The 13,417-nt window shown below is 28.0% G+C and overlaps 1 long non-coding RNA gene across 1 annotated transcript; it reads right to left on the bottom strand.

Moving 5' to 3' along the window:
• Window positions 1-10,472: 10,472 nt before the first annotated feature.
• LOC101236257 (uncharacterized) lies at window positions 10,473-11,526 on the bottom strand. Its single transcript, XR_010639004.1, has 2 exons — window positions 11,388-11,526; window positions 10,473-11,244 (listed from the first exon to the last, which is right to left on the bottom strand). It is a non-coding gene; the product is annotated as an uncharacterized LOC101236257 (long non-coding RNA).
• Window positions 11,527-13,417: the final 1,891 nt, after the last annotated feature.

Here is a 13,417-nt window from a genome sequence, read left to right as displayed (position 1 = left end):
TAAAATATGTTATAAGAAAAACGTTTAAATTAGATTTTGACAATACTTTCCATATATGGATGCAATTTGTTTAGCACAAATTCAGGTTTATCTAAAAATTTTTGACTGTATTTTAGCTTCCACTCTTCGAATAAAGTCATTGAAATCGTCTATGTGACTCGGGTTTTTTTCTATCTAATAATGGAACAAATTACAACATTAAGGTGCGATCAATATCTAAATATTTCAGTTTAATCTTGTTGATCAAAAACACTAATTTTCATACAGTAAAAAAAAAACATCAATAAATATCTTTAAAAAGTTCTTGATGGTTTGGTAGCTAAATTGTTTAAAAATTTTATTTGGAAATATTTAAGCATATATTATTTTTATATATATATATATATATATATATATATATATATATATATATATATATATATATATATATATAATTTACATACATACATATACATTTCGACTGTTTTGAGTATAATAAAAACCGAAACATAAAAAAAATTTTTACAAAGACTTATTTGAACAATATCTATAATAAGTTTACGGGAACAATACCTATATTAAATTAACCTACAAGAATTTACCTATTTATTAACCTACAAGAATTTACCTAAATTAACCTACAATTCATTCATCTTCCTTAATTTATTACATTTTAACCAATTTTAATAAGTGCTATAAAAACGTATTGTTAAAACAGATGTTTCAGATCACTTTCCTTACTTTTTATTTTTGTATAAATGCAAATTATAAATTAAATCTCCTGAGTAAAACAACTTTGAAAAAGCTAAAATAATTTAAGATCATTTAAGGAACATTTAAGGGTTTTGAATCAAAGCTGGAGCAGTATTAACTTTAATGGCGATATAAACCTGATCTACGATTCTTTTTTTAAAACATTTAAAACCATCTATGACGTAAACTTCCCTATTCGTGAAATAATCCTTAACGTTCTTGGATAGATAACTAAAGGATTTAAAAAATCATCGAAAGTGAAACAAAAACTGTATATTGAATATCTAAAATCTAAATTAGTCAATCATAAAAACAACTACTTAACTTATAAAAATAAATTCGAAAATCTCCACTAAAATGCGAAAATAAGTTACTACTCCGACTTGTTTGCAAAGCACAAATATAATTCAAAGCGTATTTGGCCATTAATGAATTAAATTAATGCCAAATGCACTAAAAATTAAAAATAAATTATTTAATGACCCTAATAAAATTGCCTTTGAATTTAATAAATTTTTTTCTTCAATTAGAACAAGCTTATCGAATAAAATTTGATAAACATCACCTAAATCAACTTTAATTTTTCAAACCTAACATACAACAAATTTGAAGCAGTGTTAAAATAATTAAAACAAAATAACTCAAATGGGGCTGATTGCTATAATGGAAATGTTGTAACAGACTCCTTTGACGTTTTGAAACATATACAATTTAAAATTTGTAAAGCATCTATTGCTCAACGATCATTTCCAGACTCTCTAAAAGTAGCAAAAATAACTCCGATTTTTAAATCAAATGGCCATACCAACATTAAAAACTATCGTCTTGTTTCAGTTCTTCCAGTTTTCTCTAAAATATTATAAAGAATAATATATAACATGGTCTACAATTATTTTGTTGATACTAAGCTTTTATATATTAATCAATTTGGCTTCCAGACAAACGATTCTACTGAACACTCCGAATAACATGCAGTATTTCTGATTCTTTTAAAAATTCTTATTATACACTGGGAGTATTCATAAAGTTGCTTAAAGCTCTTGATACTGTCGATCACCACATTCTATTAAATAAAATTAGAACTCTATGGCATTAAAGATAAATCCCTAAGCCGGTTCAAAAATCTTAGTAATCGTAAGCAGTTCATTAATATCCAAGACTCTTCTTTGCCGTTATTAATGAACGTAACATGTGGTGTCCCACAGGGATCCATAGCTTGGCCCCTATTATTTTTAATAATAATTTTAATAAATTTTTAATCATAATTTAGATAAATTTTGATAATTTTAATAATATTATTTTTAATAATAACTTTAATAAATGACCTTTACAAAGCCTCTAACTTAACCACTAGAATTTTTGCTGATGATACAAACCTATTCAAATCTCATGAAAACATAAATACATTTTTTATTTATATGACACAAGAATTAAATTAAATTACAGATTGTCCCTCAATATTGATAAAGAAATGGACCCTTTTTTACCCAATATCCACACAAAAAATGCTTGCCAAATATGATGCCCAACCTCTTTATTGAAAATACAACGTTAAAAGGGAAAGTTACAAAACTTCTTGTAGCTCTTGTGGACGAAAATTCATTCTGGAAATAACAAATTGATAACATCTCGAGAAAAGTTGCTAAAATTATTGGAATTATATATAAAGTTCGACATTTGTAAAATAAATAACATTTAAAACAAATATATCATTCCATTAACCACTGTCATTTAAATTATGCACTGCCATTTAAATTATGCATTGCTAGTTATGTTATGCAAATATTGTATGAGGAAGCGCGCACAAAACTAAACTGAAATCAGCATTAGAAACACGTAGCTCGCTTAATTAATTTTGTAACTCATTTTTAAAATTCGAAACCACTTCTGAGAGAAATGAAGCCTTAAATGTATAAATGTTTATAATATTTTATGTTTCATGTTTATATGTAAAAATCATTCATCTCCTAATGTATTTATAAACCTTATAATGTACAATTCATAAACAAATTCAATCTTCGTAATAAAAAAAGTTTCCAAGAATCTTTTTTCATTATGAAAAAAGATTCTTGGAAACGGTCCTTATTTATAGAATAAAATAGTTTTGCCTAATTTTAATTTAAAGTAAATAACTGTGTTTTTATTTCTAATACTGTTACTTATACTTTCAAAAAAATCTAGGTCTTATCTGGAGTAAATTATACTTTTGCAATACATTCACTGATTAATTAACAGATTCTTTGAAATTAATATTGAAAATACTCCTTTTTTTGTTGTTGTTGTTGTTGCTTTTTTACTAGTAAAATTGTTATTATAACTATGTTATCTTACGTCATAGATGTACCTAATATATTTTCAATATGTATATCCAATAGACGTTATTAAATCTCTTGTTTTATAGTGGCTATAAAACCATTTTATTAGATCAATTTTTAGTTTACTTAAAGGTCGTTCACCTTTTGAAGCAGGTACTTGCATTGCGTTAAAAAATCGAATTAGAATGTATATAGATTGGAAAATAGGCTGTTGACCCTTTGAGTGTACTTTGTTTAAGAAATTCTAAATTGTTTCTAGAAGTGAAAAATGAAGGCTACTTCAAACTAGAAAATATCTTCCATTTAATTGTCTTCTATTTTATGCTTTAACTTTAAGTCTTGATCCGCCACTGTAATACACCATTCTACAAGATTTTCCATAAACAACTTTGTTGTACCAAAATCTTATTCAAAACAGAGTTCTTATTCAATTCAACATTGTTGTCGAGAAGAATATTTCACTTAAATAGCCGTCCATAAATTACGTCACGCAATTTTTGACTGTTTCCAACCCCTCTCCCCCTCCCCCTTCCCCCCCTCCTCCTCCGTCATAACTTCATAATTCTTTAGTAACTAGTTTTGTATGAGTCGTCACAAAACACAACACCCAACCGCCCAAGAGCCTGACGTAATTTATGAATGACCCCTAATGAATTTAAAATTAAATCAGAGCGGTGTTTATTACTCACAAATTTTGATTTATCTTGTTTTAAGTGTTTCTTTTAAAATAGATCAATAAAATAAAATCATTTAAAACACTACATCCCAGGGCTGACGGTACGGGTTTCGAAGTAGAGGGGCACAATCGTAAAATTTAAAAAAAGTTCTCTTTATCTAGAATTTTCTTTAAAAAAAAAAAAGTTCCGTCAAAAAAATGTGTGTGTGGGGTGGGATGTGGGCACGTTCTTCCACGGTGTCGTCGGCTCTGACATCAACTAAAAAAGTAACTTATTTGATTTATGTTAATCTTAAATTTGATTAGCCTCTAAGTTCAAAAATTAAATTAAATAATTACTTACATTAATCATTATCATTAACCGCCTTTTTTTACACTTTTTAGTTTTTTCCTTTTTTTTTTAAAAATTTTTTGTTTGTTTGTTTGCTTTGTTTTTGTTTTATCGAATTTATTTATTGTATTACCTATTAATTAAGACGATCTTATTTTAATGTTAATATTTTTGTAAACATCTACTTAGTTTATACTCTATGCTCTTGGAAAAAATGTTGTAAAAAACATATATTGTAACACGGTGCTGGGCGATAAGACAAAAATATTATCTTCTCCTTGCTCCGGCTATTAATTTTATTTGTAAATTTATTTAGATTGTAACATTTCTTCAACGGCAAAATATAATGTCCAAAAAAAATTGCAACGCATATTATCAAATAAATTTTCTTTTATACCTCATCAATAAAAACAATTTTTTTACTATTTTGTAAATATGATTTTTTTTCTGTCTTTTGTCTTCTGGCGCCCCTAATATCTTGACGCCCAGAGTATCTATGCCTTTTTTGCCTCTTCCTCTCGGCGGCACTCGAAGGCTTAACGCAGGGCCGGCGCGATAAGGTGTCTTGTGGGGAGAGGGGGTGCCATTACAATTTTGCCAACAACAACAACAAAAAATCTACAACCTGCCTAATATTAGACTGGCGATCTTTATATTTTTGATAGAAAATGTTTTTTTAAAAAGGATAGTAAATTAAACTTACACAGTGAATTTTTTTTTTTTCCATATTTATTTATTAAAGTCGTAAACCATAATATAAATACAAATAGCAGGGGCAAGAAGAAGACATAATTGATCTTATCACCAAGCCCCTTAGTCTATACCGTAAATATAAAACAACAAAAATTAAAAAACGTTACACTATATAATATATCGTTTTTCTAAAGACTTTATAAAATAAAAATCATCGATTCTAAAGTCCTACTCAACGCGGTTAATGCATGTACTGGAAAATACACGAATTTTGCGTTTTTATAATAAGGTTATGTTTCGCTGCATTTTTTTAACCCAAAAAACTTTTAGAAAAAAAAGTTTTTTTTCTCCTAGCGCTTTAGTTGGTCTAAAATCAAACAAAGTTAGATTTTTTTTTAATTACTCAATTAGATATAAAATTTTGCTTTATAGTTGATGGACCATATCTTGGTATAAAATAGTGCTGCTCTCAATGAAGATAAAACATTAAACTGAGAAAACAACAAACAAGTTTTCAAACAAGTATTAAGTTATATGTTTAATTTCTAACCAGTCATATGTCTGCAAATATATCAAAGGTCGAAAAAAATTAGTTATTTCAAGTTTAAAATCTGTTTTTTCCATTTTATATGAAAGTTTTTATTAGTATGAGTGTGAAGAACACACAAATTGACATACGACTAGTTAGACTTTTAAAGTTAAACCTCTTAAGGTTTATTTAAAAGTCTAAGCTCAAAATTCAAACACTACTGTGATATGAGCCATCCCTATTTTATAATGCCATAAAACAATTTAACTAAAATTCCGGTCTTTAAATTATCATAGAATAATATATATTTTTTATTTGAATATACATATTTTTTATTTTTATGTAGAAAATATATATACATATTTTCATACTCCATCGCAAAAGATATGTTAAGTTTTAAACAATATATATAGATATTGTTTAAACTTAACATATCTTTTAAAGCTTAACATATCATATTGTTTAAAAACAAATGTTGCAGACCGGAAAAAAAATATGTTTGTTATCACCAAGAACAAACAAGACAAAAAAGTTTGAGAACTTGCATTAACGGCGTTGAGTACTTTAACTTTTTGTTTTTGGTATTGGTTAAGAAAAATTTAAAAAAAAATAGAAAAAAAGAGTAATTAGTACAAAGAAACTATATTACTAAAAAGCATGCAAGCAAATACGCATGATCCTGAAGCTTTCCTTTTACATCAGTATACGCCTTGAAATATGTGAATAATTCTTATAAATCATAATTTTTTATATATATTTAAAATAAATTAAAAAAAATGAATTGAAGCAATAACAAGTGGCACAATCCTTTTCTAAGATCGTCAAGCCGATAATGACTAACCTCTAATTGTTGGGTAAGTTTAACAGTAGCAATCATTATAACTTCAGAAAAAGCTGAGCGCTATGAAGTTTATCAATAGTCGTTCATCAGTAGTTTTTGCTTCAATTTGTTCTTAAACTCATTAAGCGTAGCAATTGTTTTAAGTTCATTAGTTAATATGTTATTCCATTATTTTGGCCCTCTAGTAAAATTGAAAAGTCATTCGCCGCAATTTACTGCAGGATATCTTTAAAAAGTATACTTTTGATAGTTTAGATACGTGGCTAAATATCATGATTTACTTTTTACTTTTGGTTTTTCAAAATATATTTTGTTTTAACAGTAGAGTTCGTTTAGCTCTAGTTTTTATTCTCAAAAACATTTTCAAGGAGTCAAGTGTAAAAATGTTAAAAGAAGCCCAAACTGGGAAGCTCTTTGCGGACCTCATGTTCGACTTTCATTAGAGGTTTATAATAAACGGGAGAGTGTGTAGAAGCAATTTATTTTATAAAATTGTGAACAAAAAGTTTCGTTTTTTCAAAATATTTTTTTCAGATTTGAAAGTGTTGTAGTTGATTGAAGTTCGGTATTTTACTTAGGCAAACTATGTTTGTATCTTCAACCAGTTCAGTTTAGTACAGTATAAAAAACTGAGAGTAAAAGTGGAACCTGAGCTGATCAACTTGACGCCTTTTTTATTGAAAGAATTTCTAGAAAATTACAATGAAGATAAAATTCTATCAAAGCACCGTCGTTGTACAGCTCAAAAAATGACCAAGCTGGCTAGTAAGAACACCTAGATAGTGCCAATTTTGAGTTTGAGCCCTATTTGTCAAAAAACATAATTTTCTACACATTTCTGTTGTATATAAACATAGCAATCAAAATTTTTTATAATGCTTACATTTTTTACTTGCGTATTCATATTACAAGATGCGGACTAGTGCTACTTATAGTAAAGTACCGGAAGAGCGGTAACGGTTTCTGGTTACCAAAGATGCGGAAGGTAGCGCTTTCAAACATTTGGTAGTGATGTCAAGCGATGCAAGTATTAAATATTGCATTGAACTTACTTAGTGTTGAATGAATGAAAATGCCAAGAAGAAAGCATGATTTTCAGCCAAATGTTGAAGCAAGTCAACATTTTTCAAAGGCTTTCAAGAGTCACTTTCTTTAAACTGCACTCTATGAAATGAATTTTCGTCAATGTTTACCATTTTTGGCATTCTGTTGTTGTTGGTCAGATAAGACTAAAGTTTTTGAAAAAGTGGTTTACCACACCATGAAGCAAGTGAAGCTCCATGGGTGGAATGAAGTCTATAAGCTTCTTAGATGAAGGAGAGTAATTCTACGTTTCTTAGTTTAGAGTTCCTCGAGAGACTTTCAAAAAACCATTACTTTCATCCAATACTTTAATTTATATTTTTAACTTTAATTATATTATTTGATTCTGTGCCCCTCTTCTCATCATTTGGAAGTCGTCATCATTTCTCTTTTCTTTTTCTTTTTTTTATTGTATCAATTACTAAATATACAGATTTTCTTCTATCGGTTGCCGACATCTTTGTCAATTAGAGGGAAGTTATCAGTCATGGCGAAAGCTTATAATTATAATTTTAAAAAATTATAATTATAAGCATTCGGCATCAGTCTTTCTTATATAAGAGAGATTGATGGCGAAAAAGAAGTAAAAGAATTTTATCTGACTCTTGCAACCAACGATTCTTGCTTTTATCTCTTGGTCAAGTTTTCTTTTCATACATTAGTTTCAAAGTTGCAAGAGTGGTTCATATTTGTCAATGGTTCTCTTAATACATTCTGCCCTGAATACTTTTGTGGAGAGTTTCTTCTGCTTTTTAAATGATTTAGAGTCTCGTTCTCGTTAATTCTCGTTAAATCTCGATGTTCTCATTAATGTTTCCAAGCAAAATTTCTCGTTTAGGTGGAAACTTTGCAAGCACGCATATTTCTCCAACAACACTCAAGGTATCACGCACAATGTCACTTTTTGTAGTCAGCAACTTCACGGCTAACTAAGGGAATGCCATTGACAGTGTATGGCAACAGCTTTTGGCTGTTAAGCAAGAATTTGAGCCGATACTCCATATTTCTTTCCCATCATATTATATGCACCATCATAGATTTTACCGAAAATTAAAGTTAATTCTAATGAGAATATCTTTGATAAAGTACAATAGTATCGCTTTTAGTAGTTTTCAACTGGTAAAATTCTATGAAGTCTTCAAAAGGGTTCAATCTTTATCTACCGTTCAAATAAAAAAGGTACCTTCATCGACAATAACAGAAAAAAAAATTCTGTTCTCGCATGGTATCTTTATAATCTTAGAGTAGCTAGTATATCTTAAATCTCATTTAGCACTTCGTTATGTGTATACTTGTAACCAATTTCTCCATCAAGACATTCTACAGTTTTGTTGTTGTTTGTACCAAGCAGGCGCAATAGTTAAATAAAAATGTCATTCCTATCGTGACCTTGCAAAGCTATTCCTTAACGTCCAAAGTAACGTAAGAATCGAACGACTTTCAAATAATATTTTTGTTCTTTAGATCTCTTATTGGAAATCTGCTTATCCATTAACTCCACATATCTTGACATTGGACAACGTTAAGCTGATATAATGAGACTGTTTTGTGACATGCCGAATCTTGGTTAATCTGAAAACATTTTGGAGCTTTTTTGCATAAAAAGAAACCTTTGGTAATATAAGCATCTTCTTTATTTCTCTGATTTCAGGTTTCCCTTTTTCTCTTAAATAACACAATAGTAGCAGAAGACACTGTCAGTTCTAAATAAAATGCGATCATTTTATCGAAGAGTTAGGGTAAAATAGCAGTTTTTAAATAATTTGGATTCTTTAAACTTGACAAACAAATCAAAAGTTTATGTATCTTACCTTTCATCATAATGTAACCATAGAAAATCCTTGAACCAATTTCGCTGGCATGAGCGATCATGACTTCCCGTTTTTATTTTGAGAAAACCATAATGTTTGGGCGGATGAAAAAGTTCATTTTCGGTGTGGCAAGTTTCTTCTTGTTGAACTTCATTTATAAAAGAAGATTTTTCAGGTAGTTCACCAATAGTTGCTTCACTAGAAGCATTTTTATGAGTTCGCTTTTCAGGTAGTTCACTAATTGTTTCTTCACTAGACGTGTATGGTACATATGGTTTCCGCTTGAAATAATATGCAATTGTCTTATTCATGTTGTTCGGATTGTTGAATAGTAAGAAAGTATTTGACAAACTAATTTTATTTAGATCATAGGTATATAAGAGATCTTATGATATAATGTAATATATAAATATAATATATAATCTTTTACGTCCATGGTTAAATCAAGTGTTAAATAAGATATTTTTCATACAGTAAATTGGCTTCAAATAATTTATCTTTTTTAATTAAGACTTACTTGCACGGACTTTAAAACAAGCGTTTTTAAATCCGTGCAAATAAATTTTTTGTTTTGTGAATTATAAGCTTTATCGTCAGTCAATTCTTTTACATTTTATTCGACTCTTGCTCAGTCAAAGCAGTGACGGATCCAGGATTTTTTGGAGTTTGAGATAGCAAACTTCCAGACATGGAGAAAAATCCAAACATTTCAATCGTGAGGGGAACAAGTTTATAAAATACTATTTATACTTAACTAGTATTACATTCATCAATAAATTTTAAGTTGCATAGTATTATCTCTCAGCGTTAAAAAACATGACCATATAAATTTTGCAACGCCCTCAATTTGAGGGTTTACAAATTTTATATGGTAATAATTATTGAACGCTGAAAGATTATACTATGAAACTTAAAATATATATATATATTTTTTTTAAATATTTTAATAACCATCGATAAATAAAATTCTAGTTAAGAATAGTAAAAAATATATTTTATCAACTTGTTGCTCTCACGCTTGGGGCTGGAAGAACAAAAAATTTTCGTTCCCAGGCTCCAATCATTGCATTTTTTTGCTAAGCATCATTATTTGAAATAAGTATAAGCATAAAAATGTTTGGAGTTTGCTCTATGTCTGGAAGTTAACAACCTTAAAGATTAAAAAATGCTGGATTTGTTTTTGCTAATCGGCACACATGAATAAAACTAGATGATAATGGGCACACATGAATAAAACAAGGTGCAAAATCGTATATTTGAAAAAAAACAACAAAAATAAACAGAAACGCCTAAAAATTGAAATCAAAAATTGCTTCAGAAGCTAACTCTAATGTCTTAAAGTAATTTACAAAATAATTGCTGTTTATTGAATGACATTTAATAAATAATTTAAAAAAATAAAACATTGTTCGTTGGATGGTGTTTAATAAATAATTTCTAAGATAAAATGTGTATTGGAAAGGATTTTATAATTTTTTATAATAATTTAGCTCTTAGAATAATCAAATTTTTTTATAGTTTATTTTACATTATTATATAATACTTAAATTTTACAAATATGTTTTTTGAGTGCACTTGATGAACATTATCAAATACTTCATTATACACTTTTTCACAATCTAGTAAAAAAGTGTATAAGGAAATTTTATTTCTCTATACAACTTTAATACACATATATTATTTATCACTTCGTAGTATTTAAAATGCTATAAGACAATGAAGTCATACACCAACTAATGCCAATGTTATTTTTACCTATTCTTATTGTAGTAAAGTTATACTTTGAATGGATCATTTTATAAAGATATCAACATACTAGAGCTTATTTTGTCATTTTCCAGAACTTATTTATTTTCTCAAATTAGTTAGTTTTCTCGATGCATTTTTGACAAGAACAGCTTTCAAAATACGGCACGTTTGTTACAGTTTTACGTATTTCGTTTCCAGCTTCATCTTTACAATCTAAGACTACTTCAATCATTTTTCGATTTGGTTTGCAAATCCGACATCCGTATTGCTTTGGTTCTAATGAACTATATACAAAAAACGAGCTGCACATTCCTTGACATTCGTTATTTTTTATTTTTTTAGTAACACAACCGGGTTGTGAGACTTCCATTTCAACTTCTTTTAGTTCACATACCTCCTTTTCTTTAATGTTGTTTGGTAAAGAATAAAATCGATTGACACCAAATATCAACAGCGCAAACAATGTAAAAAATAGCTTAACCATCTAAAAAGCAAATCTAATTGAATATTGATTTATACACTTTATATATTCATAGTTTATTTTTATTTTACTTTTTATTAAACAACTGTGTCCATAATCATTTAACACTAAAAATACGTAAATCCGAATAAAAAGTATAAACTAACCGTGGTAACCAAATTTTAGACGAGACTTCCGAGTGTTTTAAAACTCACGTAGTAACTTCAAGTACTATTCAAAAAATAATGATTTCTCGTTAGCAGTCATTTGATTGTCAATAAAACTTTTGAAGTAGTATTAAAAAATGCATTCAATTTTTATTTACACTGTTTTAAGTATCCACTTAATAAAGACGTTGGTTTTTGTTACTTTGCTGAGCACAGCTAAATTTTTTTTTTAACTAATTTTTTAATTAAATTCTGTCTTCATACTACTTTATTAACAATACAATTTAGTTTTAGTTATAAATTGTTTTCTAAAACACAATTTTATAGAAGCACAGTCAATTTGAAACATTTTTATAGAGATAAAACAATTGTTTTACTCGATTATTATGCTTATTTATTTTTCAATGACAAACAATTTAAACAAGGTAACTGAAATGAGATCACAAAGATCTAGTAATCAGAACCTTATATAAGCCGTTTTTTTAAAATGCAGTAATAAATTTCTTAAATATATAAATATAAAAGATAAAGATATAAATATAAAAGATAAAAAAATAAAGATAAAAGAAAATAAACTTTACATAGGTTAATACAAAAAATAAGGTAAACTGACTTTATATAAACAGTAAAATATAATATTTCTTAGTCATAATAGAATAATTCTTAGTCATAATAGAAAGTTAACAATTTAAAAATGCTTCTATTAGTAGTATATAAGTACCATGTCCATGGAAAGTTGTCTATGGAAAGTTGTCCATGGAAAGTTGTCCACGGAAAGAATAAGACTTTTAAGTTTAGCTTTAAAAACAGCGAAAGATAATGGTAAATCATAATTTTGCAAAGTAATTTTTTTCAAAAATTTTCAAACATAATTGTTTTACTCATTTATTATACGCATTTATTTTAAGTCAAACATTTGTTTCGAGAACTTTGTTTTTTTTTATGTTTTCAAGGTTTATTTGGAGTTGTAATGTATTTCAGGTGACAAATTTGATTTTAACTATTAATAGTTATAATCAAACTGGACGCACCTACCGATAGGCCACAGTTAGAAGATCACAGTAAGTTATTAAATTGACCACATTTACTAAAGATCATAATTAGTAAGATCATGTACAAAGCTTACCAAAATGAATTAGTAACATTTCTAATAGTTGCAAAATGGTAAATACTACATTTTGCACTCATTGTTTCGGTATCATTTTAGGTATTAACATTTAGGCATCCGATTGAATTTTGTATTTCTAAAAATACGGTACATAATAAATTTTTAATAACTTAACATTTGTTGGCTGGGTTTACTTTTAAATAACTTTCAATTTAATGAAAAAAAATGAAATAGCTCAAACCGTTACGCAATAAAAGTTTATCTTTTTTCTTAGTTTATTTATTTAATATCAATACTTAATTGCCATTAATATGGCGTCAAAAATCTTCAACAAACAGTCGATGCACTTTCACTATTTTTTTAATCTCTAACTAAGCTTGTTGACAAAATATTATCATTTGTTCTGGTTAACTTCAAATGCAATGCCATTTCATGGACAACGACACGGGTTTTGAAGTGGAGAGGCACAATCGTCAATTTCTAAAAAAGTCCTCTATATCTAAAATTTTCTTTAAAAAAAAATAAGGTTCTATAGAAAAAAATTGGGAAGGGGGAAGGGTAGGTGCCCTCTGACCCCTCCCCTCCTCCTCAGATGGCGTCGGCCCTGAATTTTCAATTTGATTTTGTTGCTGCTGACAAAGTGCCAAGTAATATGTTCCATTTTGAAAACCTTACAAAGAGTTTTTTTCTGTTGCAAAGTAAACAATGTTTTTGTAGTATTTTTCATTCTGATTTTTGTTATTCAATCCTTTTTTCTCTATCGCATATCCAGACCTTTTCTCTATCGCATATATTTAGACCTTTTCTCTCTCGCATAGAGTTCCAAATATATTTTGGTTTAAGTCTTTAACATTTAGAATGAAAATCCCTTATACTTTTTTTTTTAATTGAGTCCAATAAAGGCGATTTTTATAGAAAGTTA

This window comes from Hydra vulgaris, chromosome 06 (assembly GCF_038396675.1).
Source record: "Hydra vulgaris chromosome 06, alternate assembly HydraT2T_AEP".
Taxonomy (NCBI): domain Eukaryota; kingdom Metazoa; phylum Cnidaria; class Hydrozoa; order Anthoathecata; family Hydridae; genus Hydra; species Hydra vulgaris.
The sequence above is the reverse complement of the archived record's forward strand: the minus strand, read 5'-3'. Positions and strand labels throughout refer to the sequence as shown.